Consider the following 8110-nt stretch of genomic DNA (forward strand, 5'->3'; position numbering starts at 1 on the left):
GCATTTTCTCGACGAGCTGAGCACGTTTTCTGAAATGTGCTCCTCCCGTCACTCTGGTTGGGTGCGCATGGTAAAAAATGCTCTTGGCAGCTAGAGAGTGCTGCGTTGACCACTGCGCATGAAGAAATAACCACCTGCAACGTTTGGTTTAGGTTTAAGGTGCATTTTTAATTTTATTGCTTAAATCGCATTTTCTCGACGAGCTGAGCACGTTTTCTGAAATGTGCTCCTCCCGTCACTCTGGTTGGGTGCGCATGGTAAAAAATGCTCTTGGCAGCTAGAGAGTGCTGCGTTGACCACTGCGCATGAAGAAATAACCACCTGCAACGTTTGGTTTAGGTTTTGGGTGCATTTTTAATTTTATTGCTTAAATCGCATTTTCTGGACGAGCTGAGCACCTTTTCTGAAATGTGCTCCTCCCATCACTCTGGTTGGGTGTGCATAGTAAAAAGTGCTCTTGGCAGCTAGAGAGTGCCGCGTTGAGCACTGCGCATGAAGAAATAACCACCTGCAACGTTTGGTTTAGGTTTTAGGTGCATTTTTAATTTTATTGCTCAAATCGCATTTTCTCGACGAGCTGAGCACGTTTTCTGAAATGTGCTCCTCCCGTCACTCTGGTTGGGTGCGCATCGTAAAAAATGCTCTTGGCAGCTAGAGAGTGCTGCGTTGACCACTGCGCATGAAGAAATAACCACCTGCAACGTTTGGTTTAGGTTTAAGGTGCATTTTTAATTTTATTGCTTAAATCGCATTTTCTCGACGAGCTGAGCACGTTTTCTGAAATGTGCTCCTCCCGTCACTCTGGTTGGGTGCGCATAGTAAAAAGTGCTCTTGGCAGCTAGAGAGTGCCGCGTTGACCACTGCGCATGAAGAAATGACCATCTGCAACGTTTGGTTTAGGTTTTGGGTGCATTTTTAATTTTATTGCTTAAATCGCATTTTCTCGACGAGCTGAGCACGTTATCTGGAATGTGCTCCTCCCGTCACTCTGGTTGGGTGCGCATAATAAAAAGTGCTCTTGGCAGCTAGAGATTGCCGCGTTGACCACTGCGCATGAAGAAATGACCATCTGCAACGTTTGGTTTAGGTTTTAGGTGCATTTTTAATTTTATTGCTTAAATCGCATTTTCTCGACGAGCTGAGCATGTTTTCTGAAATGCGCTCCTCCCGTCACTCTGGTTGGGTGTGCATCGTAAAAAGTGCTCTTGGCAGCTAGAGAGTGCCGCGTTGACCACTGCGCATGAAGAAATAACCACCTGCAACGTTTGGTTTAGGTTTTGGGTGCATTTTTAATTTTATTGCTTAAATCGCATTTTCTCGACGAGCTGAGCACGTTTTCTGGAATGTGCTCCTCCCGTCACTCTGGTTGGGTGCGCATAGTAAAAAGTGCTCTTGGCAGCTAGAGAGTGCCGCGTTGACCACTGCGCATGAAGAAATAACCACCTGCAACGTTTGGTTTAGGTTTTAAGTGCATTTTAAATTTTATTGCTTAAATCGCATTTTCTCGACGAGCTGAGCACGTTTTCTGAAATGTGCTCCTCCCGTCACTCTGGTTGGGTGCGCATAGTAAAAAGTGCTCTTGGCAGCTAGAGAGTGCCGCGTTGACCACTGCATATGAAGAAATAACCACCTGCAACGTTTGGTATAGGTTTTAGGTGCATTTTTAATTGTATTGCTTAAATCGCATTTTCTCGACGAGCTGAGCACGTTTTCTGAAATGTGCTCCTCCCGTCACTCTGGTTGGGTGCGCATAGTAAAAAGTGCTCTTGGCAGCTAGAGAGTGCCGCGTTGACCACTGCGCATGAAGAAATAACCACCTGCAACGTTTGGTTTAGGTTTTAGGTGCATTTTAAATTGTATTGCTTAAATCGCATTTTCTCGACGAGCTGAGCACGTTTTTTGAAATGTGCTCCTCCCGTCACTCTGGTTGGGTGCGCATAATAAAAAGTGCTCTTGGCAGCTAGACAGTGCCGCGTTGACCACTGCGCATGAAGAAATAACCACCTGCAACGTTTGGTTTACGTTTTGGGTGCATTTTTAATTTTATTGCTTAAATCGCATTTTCTCGACGAGCTGAGCACGTTTTCTGGAATGTGCTCCTCCCGTCACTCTGGTTGGGTGCACATAGTAAAAAGTGCTCTTGGCAGCTAGAGAGTGCCGCGTTTACCACTGCGCATGAAGAAATAACCACATGCAACGTTTGGTTTAGGTTTTGGGAGCATTTTTAATTTTATTGCTTAAATCGCATGTTCTCGTCGTGCTGAGCACGTTTTCTGAAATGTGCTCCTCCCGTCACTCTGGTTGGCTGCGCATAGTAAAAAGTGCTCTTGGCAGCTAGAGAGTGCCGCGTTGACCACTGCGCATGAAGAAATAACCACCTGCAACGTTTGGTTTAGGTTTTGGGTGCATTTTTAATTTTATTGCTTAAATCGCATTTTCTGGACGAGCTGAGCACGTTTTCTGAAATGTGCTCCTCCCGTCACTCTGGTTGGGTGTGCATAGTAAAAAGTGCTCTTGACAGCTAGAGAGTGCCGCGTTGACCACTGCGCATGAAGAAATGACCATCTGCAACGTTTGGTTTAGGTTTTAGGTGCATTTTTAATTTTATTGCTTAAATAACATTTTCTGGACGAGCTGAGCACGTTTTCTGAAATGTGCTCCTCCCGTCACTCTGGTTGGGTGCGCATATAAAAAGTGCTCTTGGCAGCTAGAGAGTGCCGCGTTTACCACTGCGCATGAAGAAATAACCACCTGCAACGTTTGGTTTAGGTTTTGGGTGCATTTTTAATTTTATTGCTTAAATCGCATTTTCTCGACGAGCTGAGCACGTTTTCTGAAATGTGCTCCGCCCGTCACTCTGGTTGGGTGCGCATAGTAAAAAGTGCTCTTGGCAGGTAGAGAGTGCCGCGTTGACCACTGCGCATGGAGAAATAACCACCTGCAACGTTTGGTTTAGGTTTTGGGTGCATTTTTAATTTTATTGCTTAAATCGCATGTTCTCGCCGAGCTGAGCACGTTTTCTGAAATGCGCTCCTCCCGTCACTCTTGTTGGGTGTGCATAGTAAAAAGTGCTGTTGGCAGCTAGAGAGTGCCGCGTTGACCACTGCGCATGAAGAAATGACCATCTGCAACGTTTGGTTCAGGTTTTGGGTGCATTTTTAATGTTATTGCTTAAATCGCATTTTCTCGACGAGCTGAGCACGTTTTCTGAAATGTGCTCCTCCCGTCACTCTGGTTGGGTGCGCATAGTAAAAAGTGCTCTTGGCAGCAAGAGAGTGCCGCGTTGACTGCTGCGCATGAAGAAATAACCACCTGCAACGTTCGGTTTAGGTTTTGGGTCTATTTTTAATTTTATTGCTTAAATCGCATTTTCTCGACGAGCTGAGCACGTTTTCTGAAATGTGCTCCTCCCGTCACTCTGGTTGGGTGCGCATAGTAAAAAGTGCTCTTGGCAGCTAGAGAGTGCCGCGTTGACCGCTGCGCATGAAGAAATAACCACCTGCAACGTTTGGTTTAGGTTTTAGTTGCATTTGTAATTTTATTGCTTAAATCGCATTTTCTCGACGAGCTGAGCACGTTTTCTGAAATGTGCTCCTCCCGTCACTCTGGTTGGGTGCGCATAGTAAAAAGTGCTCTTGGCAGCTAGAGAGTGCCGCGTTGACTGCTGCGCATGAAGAAATAACCACCTGCAACGTTTGGTTTAGGTTTTAGGTGCATTTTTAATTTTATTGCTTAAATCGCATTTTCTCGACGAGCTGAGCACGTTTTCTGGAATGTGCTCCTCCCGTCACTCTGGTTGGGTGTGCATAGTAAAAAGTGCTCTTGGCAGCTAGAGAGTGCCGCGTTGACCACTGTGCATGAAAAAATAACCACCTGCAACGTTTGGTTTAGGTTTTAGGTTCATTTTAAATTTTATTGCTTAAATCGCATTTTCTCGACGAGCTGAGCACGTTTTCTGAAATGTGCTCCTCCCGTCACTCTGGTTGGGTGCGCATAGTAAAAAGTGCTCTTGGCAGCTAGAGAGTGCCGCGTTGACTGCTGCGCATGAAGAAATAACCACCTGCAACGTTTGGTTTAGGTTTTAGGTGCATTTTTAATTTTATTGCTTAAATCGCATTTTCTCGTCGAGCTGAGCACGTTTTCTAAAATGCGCTCCTCCCGTCACTGTGGTTGGGTGAGCATAGTAAAAAGTGCTCTTGGCAGCTAGAGAGTGCCGCGTTGACCACTGCGCATGAAGAAATGACCATCTGCAACGTTTGGTTTAGGTTTTGGGTGCATTTTTAATTTTATTGCTTAAATCGCATTTTCTCGACAAGCTGAGCACGTTTTCTGGAATGTGCTCCTCCCGTCACTCTGGTTGGGTGCGCATAGTAAAAAGTGCTCTTGGCAGCTAGAGAGTGCCGCGTTGACCACTGCGCATGAAGAAATAACCACCTGCAACGTTTAGTTTAGGTTTTAGGTGCATTTTTAATTTTATTGCTTAAATCGCCTTTTCTCGACGAGCTGAGCACGTTTTCTGAAATGTGCTCCTCCCGTCACTCTGGTTGGGTGCGCATAGTAAAAAGTGCTCTTGGCAGCTAGAGAGTGCCGCGTTGACCACTGCGCATGAAGAAATAACCACCTGCAACGTTTGGTTTAGGTTTTAGGTGCATTTTTTATTTTATTGCTTAAATCGCATTTTCTCGACGAGCTGAGCACGTTTTCTGAAATGTGCTCCTCCCGTCACTCTGGTTGGGTGCGCATAGTAAAAAGTGCTCTTGGCAGCTAGAGAGTGCCGCGTTGACCACTGCGCATGAAGAAATGACCATCTTCAACGTTTGGTTTAGGTTTTGGGTGCATTTTTAATTTTATTGCTTAAATCGCATTTTCTCGACGAGCTGAGCACGTTTTCTGAAATGTGCTCCTCCCGTCATTCTGGTTGGGTGTGCATAGTAAAAAGTGCTCTTGGCAGCTAGAGAGTGCCGCGTTGACCACTGCGCATGAAGAAATGACCATCTGCAACGTTTGGTTTAGGTTTTAGGTGCATTTTTAATTTTATTGCTTAAATCGCATTTTCTCGACGAGCTGAGCACGTTTTCTGAAATGTGCTCCTCCCGTCACTCTGGTTGGGTGCGCATAGTAAAAAGTGCTCTTGGCAGCTAGAGAGTGCCGCGTTGACCACTGCGCATGAAGAAATAACCACCTGCAACGTTTGGTTTAGGTTTTGGGTGCATTTTTAGTTTTATTGCTTAAATCGCATTTTTTCGACGAGCTGAGCACGTTTTCTGAAATGTGCTCCTCCCGTCACTCTGGTTGGGTGCGCATAGTAAAAAGTGCTCTTGGCAGCTAGAGAGTGCCACGTTGACCACTGCGCATGAAGAAATAACCACCTGCAACGTTTGGTTTAGGTTTTGGGTGCATTTTTAATTTTATTGCTTAAATCGCATTTTCTTGTCGAGCTGATCACGTTTTCTGAAATGCGCTCCTCCCGTCACTCTGGTTGGGTGTGCATCGTAAAAAGTGCTCTTGGCAGCTAGAGAGTGCCGCGTTGACCACTGCGCATTAAGAAATGACCATCTGCAACGTTCGGTTTAGGTTTTAGGTGCATTTTTAATTTTATTGCTTAAATCGCATTTTCTCGACGAGCTGAGCACGTTTTCTGAAATGTGCTCCTCCCGTCACTCTGGTTGGGTGCGCATAGTAAAAAGTGCTCTTGGCAGCTAGAGAGTGCCGCGTTGACTGCTGTGCACGAAGAAATAACCTCCTGCAACGTTTGGTTTAGGTTTTGGGTGCATTTTTAATTTTATTGCTTAAATCGCATTTTCTCAACGAGCTGAGCACGTTTTCTGAAATGTGCTCCTCCCGTCACTCTGGTTGGGTGCGCATAGTAAAAAGTGCTCTTGGCAGCTAGAGAGTGCCGCGTTGACCACTGCGCATGAAGAAATAACCCACTGCAACGTTTGGTTTAGGTTTTGGGTGCATTTTTAATTTTATTGCTTAAATCGCATTTTCTGGACGAGCTGAGCACCTTTTCTGAAATGTGCTCCTCCCGTCACTCTGGTTGGGTGTGCATAGTAAAAAGTGCTCTTGGCAGCTAGAGAGTGCCGCGTTGACCACTGCGCATGAAGAAATAACCACCTGCAACGTTTGGTTTTGTTTTAGGTGCATTTTTAATTTTATTACTTAAATCGCATTTTCTGGATGAGCTGAGCACGTTTTCTGAAATGTGCTCCTCCCGTCACTCTGGTTGGGTGCGCATAGTAAAAAGTGCTCTTGGCAGCTAGAGAGTGGCGCGTTGACCACTGCGCATGAAGAAATAACCACCTGCAACGTTTGGTTTAGGTTTTGGGTGCATTTTTAATTTTATTGCTTAAATCGCATTTTCTCGACGAGCTGAGCACGTTTTCTGAAATGTGCTCCTCCCGTCACTCTGGTTGGGTGCGCATAGTAAAAAGTGCTCTTGGCAGCTAGAGAGTGCCGCGTTGACCACTGCCCATGGAGAAATGACCATCTGCAACGTTTGGTTTAGGTTTTGGGTGCATTTTTAATTTTATTGCTTAAATCGCATTTTCTCGACGAGCTGAGCACGTTTTCTGGAATGTGCTCCTCCCGTCACTCTGGTTGGGTGTGCATAGTAAAAAGTGCTCTTGGCAGCTAGAGAGTGCCGCGTTGACCACTGCGCATGAAGAAATAACCACCTGCAACGTTTGGTTTAGGTTTTAGGTGCATTTTTAATTGTATTGCTTAAATCGCATTTTCTCGACGAGCTGAGCACGTTTTCTGAAATGTGCTCCTCCCGTCACTCTGGTTGGGTGTGCATAGTAAAAAGTGCTCTTGGCAGCTAGAGAGTGCCGCGTTGACCACTGCGCATGAAGAAATGACCATCTGCAACGTTTGGTTTAGGTTTAGGTTTTAGGTGCATTTTTAATTTTATTGCTTAAATCGCATTTTCTCGACGAGCTGAGCACGTTTTCTGAAATGTGCTCCTCCCATCACTCTGGTTGGGTGCGCATAGTGCTCTTGGCAGCTAGAGAGTGCCGCTTTGACCACTGCGCATGTAGAAATAACCACCTGCAACGTTTGGTTTAGGTTTTAGGTGCATTTTTAATTTTATTGCTTAAATCGCATTTTCTCGACGAGCTGAGCACGTTTTCTGAAATGTGCTCCTCCCGTCACTCTGGTTGGGTGCGCATAGTAAAAAGTGCTCTTGGCAGCTAGAGAGTGCCGCGTTGACCACTGCATATGAAGAAATAACCACCTGCAACGTTTGGTTTAGGTTTTAGGTGCATTTTTAATTTTATTGCTTAAATCGCATTTTCTCGACGAGCTGAGCACGTTTTCTGAAATGTGCTCCTCCCGTCACTCTGGGTGGGTGTGCATAGTAAAAAGTGCTCTTGGCAGCTAGAGAGTGCCGCGTTGACCACTGGGCATGAAGAAATAACCACCTGCAACGTTTGGTTTAGGTTTTAGGTGCATTTTTAATTTTATTGCTTAAATCGCATTTTCTCGACGAGCTGAGCACGTTTTCTGAAATGTGCTCCTCCCGTCACTCTGGTTGGGTGCGCATGGTAAAAAATGCTCTTGGCAGCTAGAGAGTGCTGCGTTGACCACTGCGCATGAAGAAATAACCACCTGCAACGTTTGGTTTAGGTTTAAGGTGCATTTTTAATTTTATTGCTTAAATCGCATTTTCTCGACGAGCTGAGCACGTTTTCTGAAATGTGCTCCTCCCGTCACTCTGGTTGGGTGCGCATGGTAAAAAATGCTCTTGGCAGCTAGAGAGTGCTGCGTTGACCACTGCGCATGAAGAAATAACCACCTGCAACGTTTGGTTTAGGTTTTGGGTGCATTTTTAATTTTATTGCTTAAATCGCATTTTCTGGACGAGCTGAGCACCTTTTCTGAAATGTGCTCCTCCCATCACTCTGGTTGGGTGTGCATAGTAAAAAGTGCTCTTGGCAGCTAGAGAGTGCCGCGTTGAGCACTGCGCATGAAGAAATAACCACCTGCAACGTTTGGTTTAGGTTTTAGGTGCATTTTTAATTTTATTGCTCAAATCGCATTTTCTCGACGAGCTGAGCACGTTTTCTGAAATGTGCTCCTCCCGTCACTCTGGTTGGGTGCGCATCGT

Source organism: Syngnathus scovelli, chromosome 11, assembly GCF_024217435.2.
Source record: "Syngnathus scovelli strain Florida chromosome 11, RoL_Ssco_1.2, whole genome shotgun sequence".
NCBI classification, from domain to species: Eukaryota; Metazoa; Chordata; class Actinopteri; order Syngnathiformes; family Syngnathidae; genus Syngnathus; species Syngnathus scovelli.